This window comes from Piliocolobus tephrosceles, chromosome 6 (assembly GCF_002776525.5).
Source record: "Piliocolobus tephrosceles isolate RC106 chromosome 6, ASM277652v3, whole genome shotgun sequence".
Lineage (NCBI taxonomy): Eukaryota > Metazoa > Chordata > Mammalia > Primates > Cercopithecidae > Piliocolobus > Piliocolobus tephrosceles.
The window spans coordinates 111884866-111911640 of NC_045439.1; the positions used below are offsets into that span (position 1 = coordinate 111884866).

Genomic DNA, 26775 nt, shown 5'->3' on the forward strand with positions numbered 1-26775 from the left:
TTTTTTTTTTTTTTTTTTTTTTTGTAGAAACAGGATTTTGCTATGTTGCCCAGGCTGGTCTCCAACTACTGGGCTCAAGTGATCTCCCAGCCTTGGGCTCCCAGAGTGCTAGGACAAGTGTGAACCACCCACCATGCCCAGCTGAGTTTTTTTTTTTTTTTTTTTTTTATTCCCTGCTCCCCAGTTTTAGCCAGAGTGGCCAGGAGAGGACATTTGGAAATATTTAAGCAGGGAGATAATTCTAGAGGAATGAGCATTCCAGGCAAAAGGCACAGGATATGCAAATGGCCTGAGGCATGAGGAAGCCTGGCATGTTTCAGGACTAGCAGAGAGGCCAGTTTGGCTGGAGCCCAGTGAAGTGGGGTGTGAATAGCAGGAAAGGTCAGATGATGAAGGGCTTCTCAAGCTAAGATTTGAGGAGATGAAGGCAGGTGCTCATACCTTTTGAATACTTTCACTGGTTAAAATCCAGTAATACTTTTTTTCACTGACATTTAAAAATTTAATAAAGTAGGCAAGTGAACCATAAGAATATACATTTTTGTTGGGAAGGGTAAGGGAAGTCCCCTTCCCATTTTGTTGGGAAGGGGGTAGCCAGAGGTTGGTTGACAAATACGAAATTACAGCTAGATAAGAGGAATAAGTTCTAGTACTATTGGGTGACTCTAATTAATACTTTATTGTATATTTTCAAATAGCTAGGAGAGCAGATGTTGAATGTTCCCAACACAAATAAAGATAAATATTTGAGGTGATAGATATGCTAATTACCTTGATTTGAACATTATGCACTGTATACATGTATCAAAATATCACACTATACTCCGTAAATAGGTATAATAATATAATAATAATAATTTTTTTTTTTTTAGATGGAGTTTCACTCTTGTCACCCAGGCTGGAGTACAGTGGCATGCTCTCAGCTCACTGCAACTTCCACGTCCCAGGTTCAAGCAGTTCTGCCACATCTTCCCAAGTAGCTGGGATTACAGGCGCCTGCCACCATACCTGGCTAATTTTTGTATTTTTAGTAGAGATGGGGTTTCGCCATTTTGTCCAGGCTGATCTTGAACTCCTGGCCTTAAGTAATCCTCCTGCCTTGGCCTTCCAAAGTTCTGGGATTACAGGCATGAGCCACCATGTCCAGCCAATAGGTACAATTACTTATTATGTGTCAATTAAAAAAATAATAAGTGCTGAGTACAGTGGCTTGCACCTGTAATACCAGCTACTTGGTTGGCTGAGGTGGGAGGATCACTTGAGCCTAGGAGTTTGAGACCAGACTAAACATAGCAAGACCTGTCTCTAAAAAAAAATAAAATGATAAAAAAAATATACATTTTTGGGGCCAGGTGCAGTGGCTCACGCCTGTAATCCCAGCACTTTGGAAGGCCGAGGCGGGTGGATCACGAGGTCAAGAGATTGAGACCATCCTGGCTAACACGGTGAAACCCCGCCTCTACTAAAAATACAAAAAAATTAGCTGGGCGTGGTGGTGGGCGCCTGTAGTCCCAGCTACTCGGGAGGCTGAGGCAGGAGAATGGCATGAACCCGAGAGGCAAAGCTTGCGGTGAGCCGAGATCGCGCCACTGCACTCCAGCCTGGGTGACAGAGGGAGACTCTGTCTCAAAAAAAAAAAATATATATATATATATGTGTGTGTGTGTGTGTGTGTGTATGTGTATGTGTATATATACACATATATATGTATATATACACACACACACATTTTTTTCCTCCCTGGGATTCCAAGCTATTTTCATTTTGGATGGAAAAAAATAGAACCTAAAAGCATTTTTGTTTTTCCATTTTTAATGTATTGTCCTGAGTTCTGTCTGAGTTTCCAAGAAGATGGATTTCATTTCTTCCTTTAGGGAAACTAGGGAGTAGTTTCAGGAAAAATAAGAATGTACACATGTTATCAGATAGAGCCTTCTGGTGGTATTTCAGCTGAGGGAGCTAGGCAGCAGATGCTTTGGGATGTAGGGCAGGAAGGGCATGATGGATTGGGAGTGCTCAGAGAACTTTCAGGGAGGCATTTGAGTGGGTTTGTTTGTCTTCCCCAATATGGGTAAGAAGGTACAGACCAGGGTACAGAGGTGCACTGGGATGGTGAGTATTCCAGTCAGACTGGCTGGAGCAGGCACTCTTTTGGGAAGAATAGGTGGGAAATAAAGTTGAAAAAGTAGGCTGGGGCCATCCATTAATTCAACAAATACTGTGTGCATTCCTTGTACCAGATGCTGGCTTTGGTGCTTGTGATACATCAGTGAGCAGAAGAGACAAAGATTCCTGCCCTCATGGAACTTTCATAGTAACGAAGTAATAGAGAAGTAGATCATGGCCCGGGTGTCAGAAATGTGGGGGTGTGATGGAGTTGTTGGTTTTTGTTTTTGTTTTTGTTTTTTTGTTTATTGAGACAGTCTCACTCTTTCACCCAGGCTGGAGTGCAGTGGCACGATCTTGGCCCACTGCAACCTCTGCCTCCCGGGTTCAAGTGATTCTCCTGCCTCAGCCTCCCAAGTAGCTGGGATTACAGGCATCTACCACCATGCCTGGCTAATTTTTGTGTTTTTAGTAGAGCTGGGGTTTCGCCATGTTGACCAGACTGGTCTTGAACTTCTAACCTCAGGTGATCTGCCTGCTTTGGCCTCCCAAAGTACTGGGATTATATGCATGAGCCTCTGCGCCCAATAGACTTGCTGGTTTTTAAAGAGAATATCAGGAGAGGCTTCATGGAGGAGGGAGGGGTATTTGAGCAAAATATAAAGGTGGTAAAGGAGTTAATGTGGGGGAAGAGCAGAGCTGGAACAGCCAGTGCAAAGTCCCTGAGTCAGTAGCCTGCCTGGCATGTGTGAGGAGGGTCACTGAGGCAGGTGTGGCTGGAGCAGAGTGAGCCTGGGCCAAAGTGATGGGTAGTGAGGTCAGAGTGTCAATGGAGGGCCTGTAAGGGCCAGAGGAAGAATAGGTCTTGAGTGAAGAGTGATCCAATTTACCTTTATTTAAGTTTTTTTTTTTTTTTTTTTTTTTGAGACGGAGTTTCACTCTTGTTGCCCAGGCTGGAGTGCAATGGTGTGAACTCGGTTCACCAGAACTTCCACTTCCCAGGTTCAAGTGATTCACCTGCCTCAGCCTCCCAAGTAGCTGGGATTACAGGCACGTACCACTACAGCCGGCTAATTTTGTATTTTCAGTAGAGACAGGGTTTCGCCATGTTGGTCAGGCTGGTCTTGAACTCCTGACCTCAGGTGATCTGCCCACCTCGGCCTCCCAAAGTCCTGGGATTACAGGCGTGAGCCATGGCACCTGGCCCCTTTTATTTAAGTTTTTAAAGGTTAACTCTGGTTATGGGGTTTGGAATAGGCAAAGGTCTGTGAGAGGAGGCAGTGGTAGAGGCAAAAGTCAGTGTTTTGATTTGAGGGTAGTCTTTGAATGATAATGAAAAAAGAGCATTACAAATTTTAAGCTATATGTTATTTTCAGTAGCAACTAAATTATTTTCTTAGATTTTTGCTTTATCCTCAGATGCTTACAACTTAGCATTTTTTAATTCTCACGTGATCCTCCCCCCTCGGCTTCCCAAAGTACTGGGATTACAGACGTGAGCCACTGCACCTGGCCAAAAAGGACTTTTTTTGCATCTCAATATACTAATTAAAGTATTTGGGAGTTTGGAAAATGTGAATTTTTAAGTTGTAAATAAAATAGATTATACATCCTTATGGTTGAAACGCAAAAGACACAAAAAGGTAGCTGGTGACAGTCTTCCTTCCACCCCTGCTGAGCCACCCTGTGACAACCAGTGTCAGCAGTTTCCTGTGCATCTCTCCAGAGATATTCTGTGAATGTATAAAAAATATACTCTTTTTTTTTTGAGACAGAGTTTCGCTCTTTTGCTCAGGCTGGAGTGCAGTGGCGCGATCTCATCTCATTGCAACCTCTGCCTTCTGGTTTCAAGTGATTCTCCTGCATCAGCCTTCCCAGTAGCTGGGATTACAGGTGCCTGTCACCACACCCTGCTGATTTTTTGTATATTTAGTAGAGACGGAGTTTCACCATGTTAGCCAGGCTGGTCTCGAACTCCCGACCTCATGATCCGCCCGCCTTGGCCTCCCAAAGTGCTGGGATTACGGGCGTGAGCCACCGTGCCGGCTCCTATTTTTTTTTTTTTTCCTCAAGATGGAGTCTTGATCTGTCACCTAGGCTGGAGTGCAGTGTTAACAATCTTGGCTCACTGTAGCCTTGGCCTCCTGGGTTCAAGCAATTCTGCCTCAGCCTCCTGAGTAGCTGGGATTACAGGCGCCCACCACCATACCTGTCTAATTTTTGTATTTTTAGTAGAGATGGCGTTTCACTATGTTGGCCAGCCTGGTCTTGAACTCCTGACCTCAAGTGACCCACCCACCTTGGCCCCCCAAAGTTCTGGGATTACAGGCATGAGACGCTGTACCTGGCTGGGAAATGCACAATCGTAAAATTAGGAAATAATGTGGGAGAAGTGAATACATTTATAAGGGAGGATGGGAAGGACAACCAGCAAACCACAAGAATTCTCAGACAGATCAAGCTCTGGGAGTACAGTGGAAGCAGACCACTTTTAACTGGTTTCTCCTTAAAGTATCCTAACCTCCTGAAAAGTTGTCTTGTTACCTCCAGGGCACCACTGCTTTAGTTTGAAGAAAACTGCTCTAGCCTCTTTTACATGTTAGCCTTTATATTTGGCTGATTCAGTGTGAATGTTAGGATATCTCTTAACTGTACTCCTTAGAATATTGACTTTTTCTTTAGTAGTTTTTGGTTGGTAAAGGTAGAAAATAATGAAGCCTGTGCTTAACAAGAACTAAATGGTCTGTACCAGGACAGGCAGAAAACATCATGGTTGGGTTAATGGCAGTGGGAGCCACACATTGATATTCCGCAGCAGTGTTTCAGCATGTGATTCTAGTGATTTGTGAGTAGTGATCACTATAGGCCCTGTCTCCATTTTCTTAAAGACTTTATGATTCCTCCAGACTATGAGTGTTGTAACATTTATGGTACATGGGAGCTAAGATAGGTTTTTTTTTTTTTCCCCCTAAAACAGGGTCTTGCCCTGTTGCCCAGGCTGGAGTTCAGTGGCTGGCATAATCTTTAGTTCACTGTACCCTTGAACTCTTGGGCTCAAGCGATCTTCCCGCCTCAGCTTCCCAAGTAGTGGGGACTACAGGCACACACCACCATGCCTAATTTTTAAATTTTTAGTAGAGACAGGGTCTCACTATGTTGCTTAGGTTAGTCTTGAACTCCTGGCCTCAAGCAGTCCTTCTGCCTCAGCTTTCCAAAGTGCTGGGATTGTAGGTGTGAACCATTGGAACTGGCCTCTTTTTTTTTTTTTTTTTTAAAGAACAAACCCCAAATGCTCAAATTTAATAATTTATGCTGGCCAGGCACGGTTTCTCATGCCTGTAATCCCAGCACTCTGGGAGGCTGAGGCGGCGGATCACGAGTTCAGGAGATCGAGACCATCCTGGCTAACACGGTGAAACCCCGTCTCTATCTCTACTAAAAAATACAAAAAATTAGCCGGGCGTGGTGGCGGGCGCCTGTAGTCCCAGCTACTCGGGAGGCTGAGGCAGGAGAATGGCGTGAACCTGGGAGGCGGAGTTTGCAGTGAGCCGAGATCTCGCCATTACACTCTGGCCTGGGCCTCAAAGCGAGACTCCGTCTCAAACAAACAAACAAAAAATAAATAATTTAAGCTATGTGTTCCAGAAGATGTACTTGATAGAGGATATACAATTTTTATAAATTGGAATGTTGAAAAAATAGTAGTTATGGAATGGTAGAAAGATAGTATTTATGATCAATAGTTATGAGAAATAGAAGTTTTACTAATACAAGGATTTTGGTCAGCATGTATTATATATGTTTCTGAAAAATTGCAAAATAATAGGGTTTATGGGAAAATAGCATTGAGGCAGACCACTCAAAATGTATGCAATGTAGTATGCAAGCACTAACAAACACAATACTTGGCATTTTGAGGGAATAACTTGGGATATCCCAGACAGGCACGAAGCTCAGCTTCACTGGAAGCTGCCCGAGGGGACATGACCAAAGCATGGACAAAGTTGAATGGAAATGTCAGCAGTAGGTGCTGATGTAATGCAGATAGTGTGGGCTGCCATTGAGGCAGTGTAGGGGCAGTGCCACCTGCCACATTAGCTGAGAGCTGTGCTACCCTGGAGGTGCCTTTCTCTGAAGAGGGAGACTGGGTGCAAACGCGAATTTCTGATTTTCTTTTTCTTTTTTTCCTGAGACGGAGTCTCGCTCTGTCACCCAGGCTGGAGTGCTGTGGCCGGATCTCAGCTCACTGCAAGCTCCGCCTCCCGGGTTCACGCCATTCTCCTGCCTCAGCCTCCCAGTAGCTGGGACTACAGGCGCCCGCCACCTCGCCCGGCTAGTTTTTTGTAGCTTTTTTAGTAGAGACGGGGTTTCACCATGTTATCCAGGATGGTCTCGATCTCCTGACCTCGTGATCCGCCCGTCTCAGCCTCCCAAAGTGCTGGGATTACAGGCTTGAGCCACCGCGCCCGGCTCTGATTTTCTTAAAGTAGAGTTAAAAGGACTTCTGTCTGTATAGCTGAGTTGAGAGATGTTTCCTACTTGAGGTGATACAATTGACCCTTGATCCACTTAGGGGTTAGGAGTGCTGCCCCCAGGCCCTCATCCTCACCCCACAGGCAGTTGAAAATCTGTGTATAACTTTTGACTCCCCAGAAACTTTATTAATAGTCTACTTTTGACCAGAGTCTTACTGATAACATTAACAGTCGATTAACACATATTTTGTATATGTATTATATACTGTATTCTTACAGTTACATAAGCTAGAGGAAAGAAAGTCATGAGGAGGAGGAGGGGTTGGTCTTGCTGTTTCAGGGGTGGCAGAGGCAGAAGAAAATCCATGTATAAGTGTACTACTTATACTTAGTATAAGTAGACCTGCACAGCTCAAACCCTTGTTTTCAAGGGTCACCTAATTATCTTCCCGCTAATCTGCTCCCCTAACTGATGAAATATCCCATATGAAGGAATACAGCTCCTATACTCTACTAGTCATATGTGAATTATCTGATGTTACAGAAACATGTGCTGTAGCAGAACAGATTGTATTTCAGAGCAGACTGAGAATTTTTTTTTCCCATAACAATGGGACTTCAAATCTTCCTGAGGGTAATAGAAACTCAAATCAATAAAGGTGTGCCAGAGACACCATAGCCTCAGTGTCCCTGGGAATAGAGCTACAAACCATGTCCAGGATTTTAGTCCATAGTGAAAAATATTCAGTTTGTGATCATTACTGATTTCAGCAGCATGCTTTGTTGTTTGTTTAGTTTTAAAAGAGCTTGTCGTCAAGTTGTAGTTTCTAAAAACAATTTTCATACTTAAGTTTGTATAATCAGCACACTATAGAAAGCTTAGAGAATGGATTTTGCTTGCTAAACACTAACTTCTGATGGTGATGTGCTGTCCTTTAACATGACCCATGAATATCAAATTGGTTAACATACAGAGGACTGTGACAGTATAATAATTGTGACAGTATAATATTTTCCACTTGCTTCAATGTAAGGAAACTAGAAAAGTATCAAGAGATAGTCGATATATCTGGGAAAAATTAACTTTCTTTTTTTTTGTGGGGGATGGAGTCTCAGTCTGTTTCCCAGGCTCCACTGCAGTTGCACGATCTCGGCTCACTGCCATCTCCGCCTCCTGGGTTCAAGTGATTCTCATGTCTCAGCCTCCCGAGTAGCTGGGATTACAGGTGTGCACCACCGTGTCAGGCTAATTTTTGTAGTTTTAGTAGAGATGGGGTTTCACCATGTTGGACAGGCTAGTCTCAAACTCCTGACCTCAGGTGATAATGCCCGCCCCGGCCTCCCAAAGTGCTGGGATGGAATTATAGGCGTGAGCCACCACTTCCTTTACATTTCTGTTGGTGGTGATCTGCAGTTTTTTAAGGTCAAGGGTAAAGAAAACTACAGTAATAAGGAAGATTTCCTGTTTGGGGCCTCATTCAGTAGCCTGCAGCTGCTTTCCCTTAGGGCTTTGATTGCTTTTCAGTAAACAGCATGTGATAATACTTCGTCAAATGCTTTGTTTTCTCTTTTCATTAAGATGATTTCTTTGATTTATCACAACTTTTGAGTATTTCTAAGGTTAAATAGCATTTTAGAATTGATTTTTTTTTTTTTTTAAATGGAGTCTCATTCTGTCACCCAGGCTGGAGTGCAGTGGCACGATCTCACTGCAAGCTCTGCCTCCTGGGTTCACGCCATTCTCCTGCCTCAGCCTCCCGAGTAGCTGGGACTACAGGCGCCTGCCACCATGGCCGGCTAATTTTTTGTATTAGAGATGGGGTTTCACCATGTTAGCCAGGATGGTCTCCATCTCCTGACCTCATGATCCACCCACCCTGACTTCCCAAAGCGCTGGGATTATAGGCGTGAGCCACCGCGCCCAGCCTAGAATTGATTTTACAAAAGAAATTTGATTAATATAGGATTGGATTGCTTTAAATGTTGTTTTTAGCTTTGCTTTTTAATGTGACTAATGTAATCAGACTTAAATCATTAAAATTATTTAGAGTAGTGAAGATGTATAAGTCATACCCACTGGAACAAATGTCTATGACCTTTTCCCAATGAGAAACTACCTTTAATTTTTCCAAAGTCTTGTGATTAGATTATTAAGGTGGGTGATGATAGTTTAGAGTTACTGATTGGAACAGGAAATGTTAGTTGCTATGGTTTTCTTTCTAATGTACTGTATTTATATGTAAAGCATTTCCTCTCTTTATTACAGGACTTTTTTTTTTTTTTAAGTTGCTGATAATGGCCTTTTTTTTTTTTTTTTTTTTTGAGACAGAGTCTCGCTCTGTCGCCCAGGCTGGAGTGCAGTGGCCGGATCTCAGCTCACTGCAAGCTCCGCCTCCCGGGTTTACGCCATTCTCCTGCCTCAGCCTCCCGAGTAGCTGGGACTACAGGCGCCCGCCACCTCGCCCAGCTAGTTTTTTTGTATTTTTTAGTAGAGATGGGGTTTCACTGTGTTAGCCAGGATGGTCTCGATCTGCTGAGCTCGTGATCCGCCTGTCTTGGCCTCCCAAAGTGCTGGGATTACAGGCTTGAACCACAGCGCCCGGCCGATAATGGCTTTTTTGGGGAAAAAAAAAAAAAAAAAAAAAAAAATTCTTTATTTCTTTCCTAGCTTGCTGGAAACTTAGCTTATGTTTAGGAGATTCCTCTTAAAGAAGAGAAAACAACATACAGATTCTATATATGGCTTCACATCTACTTGCTTTTATGTCCATGGAACCCATAAAATATTTATGTTATGCCCAGGTTATAAAGAACTTCTGATTGTTCATTCAGCCCTTGAACAAACATTTATCTTCAGCACCTGCACAGTATCCTGGCACATTATTTGCTCAGTTCTGGGATGGTTCAGGAAGCACCTGCTTTACCAAGCGATGCACTATAGCTGGAAGCAAAGGCTCAGTAGAGGTGCTCTGTCAAACACTTAAGTCAGTGTTTACAGACAAGTCATAAACACAAAAGAGAACAGCCCGTTTTTTAGTTTTTGAGGTTGTATTCTAGATTGCACTTTGTTCTCTATTGCTTGAGTCATGGAACCCCGTCTAGAATATAGACCTGATTAATTTGTGTATCGCTACTGGCACTTATACAAACAACAAGAAGAGTTTGGTAAATAGAAAGATTACTCTATTACTTCGTATATTATCTTCCAATACATGTGTATTGCATATAACTGATTAATTTTTACATTTTTTCTTTGTGTACATGTGAAACAGAAGATTGCCTTATGGACGATTGACAGGTGGTACCTAAGTGTCCTCTTCAGACAAGTGGAATCCCATGTTAATGAAAGAAAGGACCTCATTTTATGAAGAAACTCAGGTCCAGAGAGGTTGTGACATCCCAGGATTACACTATAAATTAATAACAAATTAGTAGCAGGATGAACTTGGGCAAACAGGTCTAAGTCATGATGTTAAATGCTCAAACCCTCAAAGAACAGTTTTAATGAGGATTACATTGCCTTCTCTTGCAGAATAGGTTCGATTCTGAATTCTCACAACCCTGAAAGATAGGTGATGTATGTCCACATTTTATTGATAAGGAGACTAATGTTCAGAGAGCTTTTGACACAAACAGGGATGGCAGAGTTATGACTCAAACCTGGGTCTCCTCTAGTGCTGTACTGTTTCTACTACTCATTTCTTAAAATTCACAGTGTGTCAAGGATACTTTAAATTTTGAGAGGCTTGTTACAGAATGAGATGGATTGAGAAATCTATACCAGATAGCAAATTATAGCCGGTATACTTTGTTATATATATGTTTAGCTTTGTGAGAGCACTTCCGAATGTCATCATAAAACCAATGCCTAGGCCGGGTGTGGTGGCTCACGCCTATAATCCCAGCACTTTGGGAGACTGAGGTGGGCGGATCACTTGAGGTCAGGAGTTCAAGACCAGCCTGGCCAACATGGTGAAACCCCATCTCTACTAAAAATATAAAAATTAGCGCCATGCGGCCCGGGCGTGCCCAGTGCGGGTGCAGCGGCCCTGGCCCTGAAAGCGCCCCGCAGAGCCAGCCATGGTGGGTGAGGGGCCGGGCCGGAGCTGCGGATCCTTCGTGATGAGAGATTTGGGGATTCTTCTCTCTCCTCTGTGTAGTTGAGTTTGGTGGTGAAGAGATGGCTGACAGTGTCAAAACCGTTCTCCAGGACCTTGCCAGAGGAATCAAAGACTCCATCTGGGGTATTTGTACCATCTCAAAATACCATCTCAATGGTATTTGTACCATTCGATCTTTTGCTCGAATCCAGCAAAAGAGAGAGGAGCAGCGTCGAAGAAGGGCAAGTAGTGTCTTGTCACAGAGAAGAGCCCAGAGTATAGAGCGGAAGCAAGAGAGTGAGCCACATATTGTTAGTAGAATTTTCCAGTGTTGTACTTGGAATGGTGGAGTGTTCTGGTTCAGTCTCCTCTTGTTTTATCGAGTATTTATTCCTGTGCTTCAGTCAGTAACAGCCCAAATTATCGATGACCCATCACTACATGGAGATGTTTGATCGTGGCTGGAATTCTTCCTCACGTCAATTTTCAGTGCTCTTTGGGTGCTCCCCTTGTTTGTGCTTAGCAAAGTGGTGATTGCCACTTGGTTTCAGGATATAGCTGATCTGGCATTTGAGGTATCAGGGAGGAAGCCTCACGCATTCCCTAGTGTCAGCAAAATAATTGGTGACATGCTCTTCAACCTTCTGCTGCAGGCTCTTCCTCATTCAGAGAATGTTTGTGAGTCTCTTTCCCATCCATCTTGTCAGTCAGCTGGTTAGTCTCCTGCATATGTCCCTTCTCTACTCACTACTGCTTTGAATATCGTTGGTTCAATAAAGGAATTGAAATGCACCAGCAGTTGTCTAACATAGAAAGGAATTGGCCTTACTACTTTGGGTTTGGTTTGCCCTTGGCTTTTCTCACAGCAGTGCAGTCCTCATATATTATCAGTGGCTGCCTTTTCTCTTTTTTTTTTTTTTTTTTTTTTGAGGCAGAGTCTCACTCTGTCGACCGGGATGGAGTACTGTGGCCGGATCTCAGCTCACTGCAAGCTCCGCCTCCCGGGTTCACGCCATTCTCCTGCCTCAGCCTCCCCGAGTAGCTGGGACTACAGGCGCCCGCCACCTCGCCCGGCTAGTTTTTGTATTTTTTTGTAGAGACGGGGTTTCACCGTGTTAGCCAGGATGGTCTCGATCTCCTGACCTCGTGATCCGCCCGTCTCCGCCTCCCAAAGTGCTGGGATTACAGGCTTGAGCCACCGCGCCCGGCGACTGCCTTTTCTCTATCCTCTTTCCTTTATTCATTATCAGCGCCAATGAAGCAAAGACCCCTGGCAAAGCATATCTCTTCCAGTTGCACCTCTTCTCCTTGGTGGTCTTCTTAAGCAACAGACTCTTCCACAAGATAGTCTATCTGTAGTCGGCCCCGACTAGCTCTACTTCTGCAGAGAAGTTCCCTTCACCGCATCTGTCGCCTGCCAAACTGAAGGCTGCTGCAGGCCGCTGAGTTGCCTGCCATCCAAACGGAATGGGCGGGATTGGAAGAAAGCCGTGGCAGCTCTTTTCCCTGTTCACCTCCCCCTGCCAGGGAAGGCAGGACCCACTCTGCCAAGGGCCCTCTGCATATTCCCTTCTCTCTGAACTGAAATTTTTGTCTCTGGTACACGTAAGGCAGAATGTTCCCAGACACCAGTGTGTGGATTTTTAACATCGCCGTGAGTCTGAAAGGACCACAAGTTTTTCTGCAGCTATTTTCTAGCGTTTGCTAGTCCCTGTGCCTGGACTGATTTGAATACTTTGTTTTTCTCCCTGTGCCATTTACCCTTCCACCTTTCCATCCTGCCTTCTACCACCCTTGGATGAATGGATTTTGTAATTCTAGCTGTTGTATTTTGTGGATTTGTTATTATTATTTTATTTTCTGTGAAGCACATACATTGGACATGGGAGGTAAAGGAGTGTCCCGGTTGCTCCTGGTCACTCCCTTTATAGCCATTACTGTCTTGTTTCTTGTAACTCAGGTTAGGTTTTGGTCTCTTGCTCCACTGCAAAAAAAAAAAAAAAAAAAAAAAACCCTAAAGAGATGAGATAGGAGGAAAGACCTCACAGCCAGTTCTGCTGGGTTTTGAGGAGTGATTTTCTTTCTTCCCCTTGAAGGGGAAAAAACTATTTTCACTGGTATATTTAACGTCCCCCAACTATGGGGAGGTACCAGTTATGGACAAGTGCCACTGCAACAACACTAAACCTGAACTTTTCAACTCCGTTGGGGGTGGGAGGCGGTGGGCAGAAATTTACTGTTGGCTACTGCCAGGTCTGTTTCATATTTCAAAGGAATATTGGGTGCTGCAAATAGGAACTGAAGGGATAAATGTATTAAACCTGTGATTGGTTGTTTTTCTGTCATTTTAAGACTAAATGTGGGGGGCAGATGTCAAAATACTTGTACAATTTTAAAATGTCACAATTAAATGTGAGCTGGTTTCCCACAAAAAAAAAAAAAAAAAGATTAGCTGGGCATGGTGGCATGTGCCTGTAATTCCAGCTGCTCAGGAGGCTGAAGCAGAGGAATTGCTTGAACCTGGGAGGTGGAGTTTGCAGTGAGCCAGGATCGTGCCATTGCACTCCAGCCTGGTTGACAGAGCAAGACACTGTCTCAAAAAAAAAAAAAAGAGGGGCCAGGTGCGGTGGCTCACGCCTGTAATCCCAGCACTTTGGGAGGGCGAGGTGGGTGGATCATGAGGTCAGGTGATCAAGAAATTAAAAAATTTTTTTTTTCTTTGAGACAGGGTCTCAGTCATCCAGGCTAGTGTGCAGTGGTGTGATCTTGACTCACAGCAACCTGCGCTTTCTAGGCTCAAGCAATACTCCTGCCTCATCCTCCTGAGTATCTGGGACTACAGGCATACATCACCATGCCTGGCTAATTGTTTTCTTTTCTTTTTCTTTTTTGTAAAGACAGGGTTTCACTGTTGTTGCCCAGGCTGGTCTTGAACTCTTAACCTCAAGTGATCCTCCCACCTTGGCTTCCCAAAATGCTGGGATTACAGGTGTGAACCACCACACCCGGCCCGCATTTTTTGATTATTAGAAGTTCCTCACTGTCCTGTTATCTGCTTGTTCACTTACTGTGTCCCTGTATAGCTAATTTATTATTTTTTAAAAAACTTTTTATCTTTTTAGATAGAGTCTCAGTCTGTCATCCAGGCTGGAGTATAGCCATGTGATTTCAGCTCACTGTAGCCTCAACCTCCCAGGCTCAAGTGATCCTCCCACCTCTGTCTCCAGAGTAGCTGGGACTATAGGTGTGTGCCACCAGGCCCAGCTAATTTTTGTATTTTTTTTGTAAAAGAGATGGGGTTTTACCATGTTGCCCAGGCTGGTCTCATATTCTTGGTGTTAATGGTGGAGGGTATCCCGGTTCTTGGTGTCTTGAACAAAGACTTGGTCAAAACACACAAACAAAGCAAGGAAGGAATGAAGGGTTTTATTGAGAATGAAAGTACACTCCATAGTGTGGGAGTGGGCCTGAACACAGGGGTTCGAAGTCCCGGTTATAGAATTTTGGCGAGTTTAAATACCCTCTAGAGGATTCCATTGGTTGCTTGGGGTATGCCCTATGTAAATAGAGAGGATGAAGTAAAGTTACAAAGTCATTTACTTGGCATACACCCTATGGAGAGGATATTTCCTGTCATAGCTGAAGTGTGAATCGGCCTGATGTTCTGTGCCTCCAGACACTATTTTTCTGCCTCATCTCCCCACTGAGAGATGTGATTCCCATAAATCTTTATGGGAGGCAGAGGGACCAATGTTATTTTTCTATAACTACTTCATGCTGCCTTGTGGTCTAGTCCCTACCTATTGGGGACCACAGAACTCTCGCCCTGCTCTATCTAGTGAAGGTAGGGTAGCTTTTTTTTTTTTTTGAGATGGAGTTTTCGCTCTTGTTGCCCAGGCTGGACTGCAATGGCATGATCGTGGCTCACTGCAACCTCCGCCTCCCGAGTTCAAGCGATTCTCCTGCCTCAGCCTCCCAAGTAGCTGGGATTACAGGTAACCCACCACCATGCCTGGCTAATTTTTGTATTTTTAGTAGTGATGGGGTTTCACCATGTTGGTCAGGCTGGTCTTGAACTCCTGACCTCAAGTGATCTGCCCACCTCAGCCTCCCAAAGTGCTGGGATTACATGCGTGAGCCCCTGTGCCCTGCCAGCAGGGTAGCTTCTTGATGGCCAGGGGTGGTGGCTTCACTTGGAATTGGCTGGAACCTTTGTTGCGTGATCATCTGAAGCTTTATGGTCTCTAGGTGAGAGGGAATGAATTTGGTTAAAAGATTTAATGGGAACTTCAGAGGTAGATGCCTATGCTATCAGAAATGTTTGTTACAGAGATTTGCAGAAGAAAAAACAAAACCTTGTCTGTTCTAGAACCCATGTGTTTCCTTAAAGTCTTAGCACAAACAGCCCCGCTTTGGTTTGGTTTGGTCTGTTGGGGCCCAGTGGATGAACTTAGTCCAAAACAATGGCCTCCCAGGATTTTGTTAAAAAATTCCCCCTTTTTGTTCAGGGTCTCACTTAGGTAAGAGTATGACCAAAACTTAGGGCTGTAGGACCACTCTCAGTTACCATCATTTTCGTTTCCAGTCTCAGCACATCATTTATAGGTTAAGTCCTCATGGTTGCACATTTCCTTCAGCTCTTGTCATTCTAGTTGAAGAGAGATAATATGACATTCTAGAGATGGCTGCATGCAAGCATTTAAAACCTTTGAGACAATACAGCACTCCAGGGAGACGATTATTATGACTGTTGGGAGGATAATACCAAGAGTTCGGAGTATGCTCCTTACCCGGGTCCCCATACCAAACCACCTAAAATTACATAGATTAAAGAATGACCTGGATGAAGAGTCTACTTGCTTGACCAAATGGTCTTTTTTTTTTTTTTTTTTTTTTTTCATTTTTTAAATTTTCTTAAAGAGATGGAGTCTCGCTCTGTCACCCAGGCTGGAGTGCCATGGCACAATCTCGGCTCGCTGCAATCTCCACCTCCCAGATTCAAGCGATTCTCCTGCGTCAGCCTCACGAGTAGCTGGGATTACAGGTGCCCACCACCACGGCCAGCTAATTTTTGTCTTTTCAGTAGAGATGAGGTTTCACTATGTTGGCCAGGCTGGTCTCAAACTCCTGACCTCAGGTGATCAACCTGCCTCAGCCTCTCAAAGTGTTGTGATTACAGGCGTGAGCCACTGCGCCCAGCTGATTAAGTGGTCTTTTCATTAATCCCCTGCAATTGAATTTTTATCATATGCAATCTGTATTTCTCCATAGGCCACAGGTGCCAGCAGCTGCACAGATACTTCTCTGTTGAGCCAATTCTATTATTTAGTGTAACTTTCACAAGAGAATTTAAAGTCTGTTGTGTGATAAAGCTTTTAAAGTAGAATGTGCTATAGAGCCTATCACGAGGGATACGTTTCTAATCATTGCTTCTTTCACTTTAAACCATGGAAAAAGAGCCAAATAACTGATGCCCTACTAGAAGAGTGAAGGCCTCCTGGCAGCGTTCTCTTTAACCCATGATGTGGGTTAAGAGGAGTGAACCAGTGTTTTGTTTTTGACTGATTATGAGGCAATGTGTGTACCATTAAGGTTTCTTACCTACATTGGGCCTTCATTTGTTATCTGTCAAAGTATAAGGTTATCCAGGTAGAAGGCTGGCTGCAGACTCCTTCATAAATAAAAGTATACCCCATAAATGCACATAACAGACCCCTTTTCCACTTCTATTGTTCGTAGAGATGTAGGCAAGAAAAAAATATTCAAAGATAAGAGTTTCATGATAGTAGAAGTCTTACTCTGTGAACTTGGAAAAGCTGTTCACATCAAGGTTGCTATCTTCTTGGGAGAAATTTCCCTGGTTAGCTTTATCTCAAAGGTTCCAGCAGATGCAGTTCCAAAAGTGTGGAGGGACCCCTCTCAGTTGCGAGACCATGAACCCAAAGCCCAAGGTCCCAAAGTTTTGTTGTAGTGTGGATGGGAAGGACAGTCTTTCTCTAATGTTCTCAGAAGATTCAAATGATAAAAAGCTTTTTTTACCTGGTGAAAATACACTGTAGCATAGTAATCTACTGTTACAACATTAGCCCTCTTGCATGGGAAAGCTTTATACAACCAGATAGCAATGGAATGAAACCACTTTATAAAATGTTTAAAATGTTTAAATGGTGCACCAGGTGACCTAATGTACGTGAAGCTTTAATTGTCTTCCCAGTAATATGGCACCAAGCATTAGTTATAAACTATTTTAAATAATTGTAGTATCAACTGGGTTGATTTGGTTATTTCTGTGATTTACAATAACTTAACATAATAACCATAATTATAGTTGATAATATATACTTAGACATTAGAATTTTAGAAATCCAATACAATTTTGGAACATAGTATTGTTAACAAAAATATAACCTAAAGAAGATTGAACATCGTTTTGGCAATCCCATGTACCTAAACATGTCAAATAATCCTGTTTACCTCTTTTCCGGATGTTTTCAGGGATCCTCTGATCCATCCAGAAAGTCAGGCATTTGGAAAGACAATTTTGAAACTGAAGTTTGATTTTGGAATTCCAGATTACCATACATTATATATTTTGCCAAAATGATGACTCAGAAATTTTATTTTATTTATTTTTTTTTGAGACAGAGTCTTGCTCTATTACCCAGGCTACAGTACAGTGGTGTGATCTCGGCTCACTGCAACCTCTGCCACCCAGTTTTAAACAATTCTCCTGCCTCAGCCTCCTGAGTAGCTGCGATTACAGGTGCATGCCACCACACCCAGCTAGTTTTTGTATGTTTTTGTAGACAGGGTTTGGCCACATTGGCCAGGCTGGTCTCGAACTTCTGACCTCAGGTGACCCGCCTGCCTTAGCCTCCTGAAGTGTTGGGATTATAGGTGTGAGCCCCTGCGCCTGGCCTAGAAATTTTAAAGACGCAAAAACCTTTTATAACCTTTTACCAAAAAGAAAAAATATTTTTTTCTACTATTTTTACACAGCTTGCATGTAAAACTGTTTTTAGTAGTCTTTTTTTTTTTTTTTTTTTGAGACAGAGCCTTGCTCTGTCACCCAGGCTGGAGTGCAGTGGCGCAATCTCAGCTTATTGCAAGCTCCACCTCCCGGGTTTACGCCATTCTCCTGCTTCAGCCTCCCAAGTAGCTGGGGCTACAGGCGCCTGCCACCTTGCCCGGCTAGTTTTTCGTATTTTTTAGTAGAGACGGTTGTTTTTTTTTTTTTTTTCTTTTAGATGGAGCCCGATTCTGTTGCTCCAGGCTGGAGTGCAGTGGCGTGATCTTGGTTCACTGCAACCTCTGCTCCCAGTTCAAGTGATTCTCGTGCCTCAGCCTCCCAAGTGGCTGGGATTACAGGCACCCACCACCACACCTGGCTAACTTATATTTTTAGCTGAGACGGGGTTTCACCATGTTGGCCAGTCTGGTCTTGAACTCCTGACCTCAAGTAATCTGCCCTCCTTGGTCTCTCAAAGTGTTGGGGGATTACAGGCATGAACCATCGCGCCTGACCTGTTTCAGGTAGTCTTATTGCATGTTACAATGATGACTCTTAGCAATTTTTTTTTTTTTTTGAGACAGAGCCTTGCCCTGTGGCCCAGGCTAGAGTACAATGGCGCAATCTTGGCTTGCTACAATCTCTGCCTCCGGGGTTCAAACGATTCCCCTGCCTCAGCCTCCTGAGTAGCTGGGGTTACAGGAGCCCGCCACCACGCCCAGCTAATTTTTGTATTTCAGTAGAGATGGGGTTTCACCATGTTGGCCAGGCTGGTCTCAAACTGTTGACCTCGGGAGTCACCCACCTCGGCCTCCCAAAATGCTGGGATTACAGATGTGAGCCACCGTACCTGACCTGACTCTTAGCAATTTTAACTTTAGTGTAAAACCTGGTAAGTTATGTTCTGATAAGATTTGACTGTTTCTAGCATAACTAGGGGTGTGGCCAACTCCACATGTCCCCTGGCCTTACCTAGCTGAAAGGCAGGCAAGTTAAACAATTTTCAAAAGCGAAGGAAGCAGTTTATGACCGTAAAGCATTTAGCAAACCTAGTATTTGAACATAATTTAGACCAAATGTTTACATTTTGAATACATTTTTACCAATAATCTTTAAAACCATCTTTATTTCCCAAAGATTGCTAAAGTCACATGAACTAAAAGGCATTACACTTTCTATTTTCTGACAAAATATTTGATTTAAGCTCTTATTATTATTAAACCAATTAATTTAAAACTTTACAGAGGAGATTAACCATTTTGCTTATAGAGAAAGCGGGCCAGAAACTGAGTGGTAAGAAATTCTTACCCTTTTGCTGGCATGCCAGATTGCTGGGTTCTCTATCCCTGAGCGGCCCTAGCAACCCTGTTTGACTGTATGCAAACAGACACATTACCATGAATTAAGAATATTCACAAATAGTTTGCAAATTTTGGAGAAATTAGGCAGAGAGAGAGAAAAATATGACTCCAATTCTATGTATGAAAGTATCCTTTGCCAGGAGTGGTGGCTCACATCTATAATCCCAGCACTTTGAGAGGCCCAGGCAGGTGGATCACCTGAGGTCAGGAGTTAGAGACCAGCCTGACCAACATGGTGAAACCCCATCTCTACTAAAAATACAAAAATTACCCGGGTGTGGTGGTGGGCACCTGTAATCCCAGCTACTGGGGGGCTGAGGCAGGAGAATCACTTGAACCTGGGAGGCAGAGGTTGCAGTGAGCCAAGACTGTGCTATTGCACTCCAGCTGGGTAACGAGAGCAAAACTCCATCTCAAAAAAACAAAAAAACAAAACATATCTAGACATGTATAGACACACACAAAGGAAGATCCAATAGCTTGGAGCCTTAACCACGAGATAGCAATACAAGCTTGGCGGTTTTACTTTACCCCAAGAGATAATCCAAGGAAGACTATGAACCAAAATTTTGGGTAAAGCAATCTCCATGGCAGTTTGATTTTTAAAGGCCAAACCTCCCCCAGACTCCAAGGAGCACTGGGGCCAAACAGTAGCCAAGGAGCGTGTCACCTGTTAACCAGGCCTCTGCTTAGAACCACAGCACAAAAGCCTGGATGCATGTAATGCCATTCCACTTTCCCATTCAATAGTAAACTCCAGATTCCAAACAATGTTGGGGCCAAACAGCATTCATTGCAACTGCGAGAGTAAATTCTAAGGAGGGCCTAGTATTAGACCTCAGAACCTCTGCCAAGAGCATCCCCTTTGGGCAGGTTGAGGTCTGCAGGACCCCTGGAGCGTCCTCCTGTGGGGTCCAATCTTAGAGTGCCAGATGTCTCTGACCGTAGGTGGGCACCAGTGCCACATGCAGGTTTTCCCCTCCCGAGCCTACTATGAGCTTTGGAAGAATAGCCATGAACTGTAATGAGAACTGGATGCTGAGTGGGCCTTTTCCTTAGCCAGTTGAGTATGATAAGGGAAAAATTTAGTCTAAGAAAAGAAGATTTAAGTCCCCTGAAACATGGGTGACTTTGCTCTGAGCTGTACCACATGTAGCAATCAGGGACCACGTGCGGAAAAGATTAAAAAAAAAAGAAAAGAGTCCAGGGCAATTATAAACAGGTGCTGAGGCCTCACAAGGTGGCTCACACCTGTAATCCCAGCACTTTGGGAGGCCAAGGTGGGGGAATTGCCTGAGGTCAGGAGTTTGAGACCAGCCTGGTCAACATGGTGAAGCCGTGTCTCTACTAAAAATACAAAAATTAGCTGGGTGTGGTGGTGGGCGCCTGTAATCTCAGCTACTCAGGAAGCTGAGGCAGGAGAATCGCTTGAACCTGGGAGGCGGAGGTTGCAGTGAGCTGAGATTGTGCCACTGCACTCCAGCCTGGGCAACAGAGTAAGACTCTGTCTCAAAAAAACAAAAAACAAAAAAGCAGCCGCTAGAAGACTGAAAAAGAAAGAAAGAAAAAAAAAAAAGAAAAAAGACCCAGGTTCCTTAAGTGGACTGGGCGGTGGTAGTTAGGCTTCTCCACATGGAAACCCCTTAGTTTCACTAGCCATGGTCAGAAACCTGCAGTTGCTTCCATGTTTAGGTGCTACCCACGTGGGTCCTGGGTGGGAAAGGAAAAGAGAGAGAACAATATTCCCCTGTGTGGAGCAGAAAAGAAAAGGAGAAAGGAGGAAAAAAAAAAATTCCCAAACTTCAGGCTTACCTCTTCCTCCTGGCTGGCTTGCCAAAATATGTTAGCTGTGGAGGGTGTCTAGGTTCTTGGCGTTTTGAACAAAGAACTGGTGAAAATGCACAAACAAATCAAGGAAGGAATGAAGGGTTTTATTGAAAACGAAAGTACACTCCACAGTGTAGGAGCGGGCTTGAGCATAGGGGCTCAAAGGCCCTGTTACAGAATTTTTGAGAGTTTAAATACCCTCTAGAGGATTCCATTGGTTACCTGGTGTACACTCTATGTAGATGGAGAGGGTGAAGTAAAGTTACAAAGTCATCTGCTTGGCCTACACACTATGGGGGAGCTATTTTCTGTCATAGCTGAAGTGTGGATTGGCCTTGTGTTCCCTGCCTCCAGATCCTATTTTCCTGCCTCACTGGTCTCAAGTGATCCACCTGTCTTAAGTTCCCAAAGTGTTGGGGTTGCAGGTGTGAACTGCCTCGCCTGGCAACATTTTTTTTTTTTTTTTTGAGAGACAGGGTCTCACTCTATTACCCATGCTGGAGTGTGTATACAGTCTTGAGCTCTAGTATCTTGTATTTTAACCAGGCAAAAAACCTGTTCAAGTTTTGATAAGTTACGTTTCACTTAGAATTTAAAAATCATGCTTTTATATGCATGTAAAAAATTTAAAAGCTTGAAAATTTAATGTTCAGAAAATTGAGCTGAAGTTTCAGATTCTTTTTTTTTTTTTGAGATGGAGTTTTTGTTCTTATTGCCCAGGCTTGAGTGCAATGGCGCCATCTCAGCTCACCGCAACCTCCACCTCCTGGGTTCAAGCGATTCTTGTGCCTCAGTCTCCCAAGTAGCTGGGATTGCAGGCATGCACCACCACGCCTGGCTAATTTTGTAATTTTAGTAGAGACGGGGTTTCACCATGTTGGCCAGGCTGGTCTTGAACTCTCGACCTCAGGTGATCCACCCGCCTCGGCCTCCCAAAGTGCTGGGATTACAGGCTTGAGCCACCATGCCCGGCCAAGTTTCAGATTCTTGATTTATAGTGGAATAATCCCTGTTAGGCTAATTTATGCATGTTCCTTAAGTGATATATTCTCCATACTAAATTGAAGAATTAGTTCCTTAAAGACTATGTAACATACATATTCAGATAGCTGATTTATAGTAATCACTCCTACTGGAGTTGAAATTGAGCCAGTGACCTTAAGATTATTACTATACCATTTTCATTTGTTTGGCATATGTATTTATAAGGTTTACATAAAAGCTGTAAAAAAAAGCAAAATTTGTTCTTAACTACAATATTGCCTGGAAACTGGTTTTGTCTTTTCTGTAGTCATTATCAAGTTTGTCAGCCACAGTAATGTGTGGAATATGTAGAAAGCATCATAATGAATCTAGTCACATGACAGTCTCTGGTCATCAAATGTCTATTTAGCATGTTTTTTGTTAGATGCTGGAGATACAAAAATAATATTATTTCTCTGTTTAAGGAGTTGATAAGTTTAGTGAGATAAGTACATCTACAAATAGGTAATGTCAGGTGGTAAGTGCTGTGTTACTCACTTTCATATAAAGTATTAAAGGAGCTTTATGAGCATTAAGGAATAATTAGTTCTGCCAAGGGGCTGGGGTAAGAATGGGAAAAATTATGAACGCCAGGGAAGGCCTAAGGCCTAATAGAAAAGGAGATAACTACTGAGCTAGAATTGTTGGGTTTTACCAGGGAGAATAGGGCATTTCATATGTAGGAAAGTGTGTCGTGTAGTGGTTAAGAACACAGACACACCGGAGTTGGACTGATTTGGTTTGGAACTAGCCCCTTTACTTTGTTGTTGGGGAGGTTACTGGAACTTGATGAAGTGCTTAACTAGTACCAGACACACACTAGACATTCGCAAAGTGAAAGCTGCTGTCGCCACTGTTATTCTTACTTATATTATTATTAAACAATAAGCAAGGCCGGGCGTGGTGGCTGAAGCCTGTAATCCCAGCACTTTGGGAGGCCGAGACGGGTGGATCACAAGGTCAGGAGATTGAGACCATCCTGGCTAACACGGTGAAACCCCGTCTCTACTAAAAATACAAAAAACTAGCCGGGCAAGGTGGTGGGCACCTGTAGTCCCAGCTGCTCGGGAGGCTGAGGCAGGAGAATGGCGTGAACCCGGGAGGCGGAGATTGCAGTGAGCACTGCACTGTAGCCTGGGCGACAGAGCGAGACTCTGTCTCAAAAAAAAAAAGCAAAACCAGAGCAGTATGGAAATATATAATGTTGTTTTCTGAGACTCTTGTAATATGGCTGCAAGTAGGATATGTGTGTATTAGGGAGTGGTTTGAACTGTTGGGAAGTACAGTGGAAAAGTAGCATGGTACTTGTGGTTGGTCCTCACCTAGGTCTCCTTTCTTTTTTTTTTTAGGTTAATTTTATTTTTATTCTTGGTAGAGACATTGTCTTACTATGTTGCCTAGACTAGTCTCGAACTCCTGAGTTGAAGTAATGCTCCCACCTCGGCCTCCCAAAGTGCTGGAATTACAGGCATGAGCCACTGCACCTAGCTTAAGTCCCCTTTAATAGCTGATGTACCCCACCCCCCCAGCCTCCGTGAGTGTTGGCTGGTAATGACTTATAGCTCCCTCTTTCTTCAGAGTATTGTCCTCTGCCAAGCAGCTTTCTTGCTTAGGTGGATTTTCTGTATGCCACCCTATAGCCAGTGATTGACAGGTAAGGAGATACCTTCATGCTTTAATCATTTATCATTGATTAAGGTTGGGGGGGTGAGATTTAAGAGTCATTTGTAGGGGTTGGGGAAGAACTGAGAAGTCATAATTTGAGTGTGGGGAGAAGGAATAAAAAGCCTTCTAGACTGGATGACTTGGCGAATAGTTGTGTCAATTGGAAAAATAGGACTCATAGGAAGAGGTAGTTTTGGAAAAGGTTAATGAGTTCAGTTTGAATTTAAGTTACCTTGTTGAATGCCATAGATGGAAATGTACAGTAAGTAGGCAGAAATATCTGTCTGCAGTATGGAAGGTGAGGTCAGGTTGACAACATTAAGGTACAGATTGGACATCCCTAATCTGAAAATCAAAAGTCTGAAATGCTCCAAAATCCAAAATTTTTGAGCAACAATATGACAGTCAAATGAAATGACCACTGGAGCATTTTTGATATTGGATTAGGTATGCTCACCTGGTAAGTATAATGCAGATATTCTAAAATTTTTTTTTAAATCTGAAATTTGAAATGCTTGTCATCTCAAACATTTAGGATAAGGGATACTCATCATGTAGTTGTTTAAGTTATGAGAGAGTGTGGGGCCCAAGACAAAACGATGGGAATTCCATTTGATCTGGAACGTTTTCAGCCGCAAGTAACAAAATTGAACAAGCTGCTTTAAGAGTAAAGGGGATTGGCCAGCCAGGCGTGGTGGCTCACACCTGTAATCTCAGCACTTTAGGAGGCTGAGGTGGGAGGATTGCTTGTCCCCAGGAGTTCAAGACCAGCCTGAGTAACATAGGGAGACCCCATCTCTACAAAAATAGTCAATCAGCTAGGCATGGTGGTGTGTGCTTGTTGTCCCAGCACTTGGGAGGCTGAGGTAGGAGGATCGCCTGAGCCTGGGAGGTCGAAGCTGCATGAACTCTGATTGTGTCACTGCACTCCAGCCTGGACAACAGAGTGAGACCTTGTCTCAAACAAAGTAAAGGGGATTTATTAGGTTAGTATGTAAAAATCCAGAGGTAGGGTGGGCTTAAGGATTTTTTGGTGAGGATTCTGACTACATTTTTCTGTGATTATTTTTGTTCTGCCACCTTCTTGAGTTAGCTTTGTTCTGAATCTTGCTTTCCTCATGGAGGTAAAGTGACTCTAGTGATTGCAAGATTCCATCAGCAAGCTGCATATTCTAGGAGAGAGCATCTATGTTCCTGAATTCCTGGCAGAAGTCCTAAGCTTTGAGCTGATTAATCCGTTTTGAGGTAGGGCATTGTTGCCAAGAGAAAGAGATCCCTCTAGTTGGTTAAGACCAGTCAGGGGTTATCCATGAAGATGGGTTAGTCCAACCAAAAGGACATGGCTGCTATACTAGGAGGAGAGGTAGAGTGGATGTTTGCAAGGAAAGCACAAAGTTCACTCTTATCATCTATCATCCATCATAAAGGAAAGAGCCAATGAAAAACAGGGAAATGGTAAGAGAGATTAAAAGAGGGCCTTAGAAAATACCTCAGCCCAGAGTAGAGTTTTAAAGAGTGGAAGGGGTTGTTTTGTTTTGTTTTCTGTTTGTTTTTTGAGACAAGGTCTGGCTCTGTGCTCAGGCTGGAGTGCAGTGGTGCCCTGCCTCACTGCAGCCTTGAACTCCTGGGCTCAAATGATTCTCCCACTTCAGCCTCCAGAGTAGCTGGGACTACAGGCATAAATGCAAAGGGTTTTGAAGAAGAAGGACTAAAATAGTGTCAATTCAAACAGCCTTTGGATTTGGTGGAGACCACCAGTGACCTTAGGACAATGCCTACAGTCTGGAGGAGTAAGAATCATATGGTGTGTTGGTGATGAACAAATATATGCCAATGATGTAGAAGCAGCAAATGTTTTTCTTTCTTTTTCTCCTCTCCTCTCCTCTCTCCTCTCCTCTCCTCTCCTCTCCTCTCCTCTCCTCTCCTCTCCTCTCCTTCCTTCCTTTCTTTCTTTCTTTCTTTCTTTCTAGAAATTAGTAAATAGAAGGTGGCAGTTTAAGGAAGAACTGGATTAAGGGAGGTTAAAAAGTGAATTGTAAAAAAAGATTGTGAAAGACTTTCTGCCCTTGTTTGCTGGGTGAAGAGAATGAGTTTATGGTTTCAGTCAGGCAGTCTTGATTTGACCTCTGGCTCCAAAGACAACTTCCTTTATGGCCCTGAACAGGCTACTCAGTTTTCTCAGTTTCTGATTAATAATGAACATAATAAACATTTCATAGGAAAGCTATAAGGGTTAAGTAAGATAATGTAATTGTGGAAGAGATTTGTCAACTAACCTGTTATACAAATATTAGTTGGTAGTAAGCACATTGCTTATTTAAACCCTATCTTCTCATAAAAGAATGTAAGTTATTTTAGAAATAATAGTATGTCAAGGTATGTAGAGTTGAGAAAGGGGAAAGGCAAGTGGAAGAGGAGAGCAAATAAATGAGAATATGAATGAATTAATAAAGCATGACCCCAGTTCAAGAACAGTTATTCCTCTTAGCATCCTGTGTAACTGTGCAAAGCCAAAAGCCCTTAGATTTGACATAATTTTTGCCAGCAGTGTTTTGTGTGGCCCCAGAGAGACCTCTTGTTGACTTCCATATATGCAGTTTCAGTTCCTTTTGTAAAAAAGGAGCACAGCACAGAAAGGTTATTGTTTAGGTTATCAAGATGACTTTTATTTGAAGTTGTTGCAAATAGTAGCAATAGTGATAATGGTGTTTAATAGTGATAATAATAAACAAACATTTGATAGTAGCTGTTGCTGTCATTTTATATATCCCTAAGCTAGTGTATGATTGATTTTAACTTTGTGTGACTCTAAGAATACTTTTAGCCACATTCTAGTTTAACTCATTCTAAAATTCTTTGATCATACATTCTTATTAGTTAAGTTGGTAGACCTTTTACAGTCATTAAATAGAATTGTATTCCTGTATATTTATTTCTTAGGTAGAACAGTGTCACATCCTGTGCTTCATTTTAAGCAGTCCTGCTGGGTGCAGTGGCTCACGCCTGTAATACCAGCACTTTGGGAGACCGAGACGGGTGGATCACCTGAGATCAGGAGTTTGAGACCACCCTGGCCAACATGATGAAACCCTGTCTCTACTAAAAATACAAAACTTGGCTGCGCATCTTGGCAGGTGCCTGTAGTCCCAATTACTCAGGAGGCTAAGACAGGAGAATCGCTTGAACCCAGGAGGCAGAGGTTGCAGTGA

General features: G+C 43.3%; 1 protein-coding gene and 1 pseudogene across 1 annotated transcript in view; both read left to right on the forward strand.

The window, feature by feature from the left end:
* The window catches only part of SPTSSA (serine palmitoyltransferase small subunit A), a 36542-nt gene that overhangs the window by 7016 nt on the left and 2751 nt on the right, over positions 1-26775 (forward strand). The gene's annotated exons all lie outside the window — the stretch shown is intronic.
* Positions 10572-12127, forward strand: LOC111552900 (annotated as a pseudogene).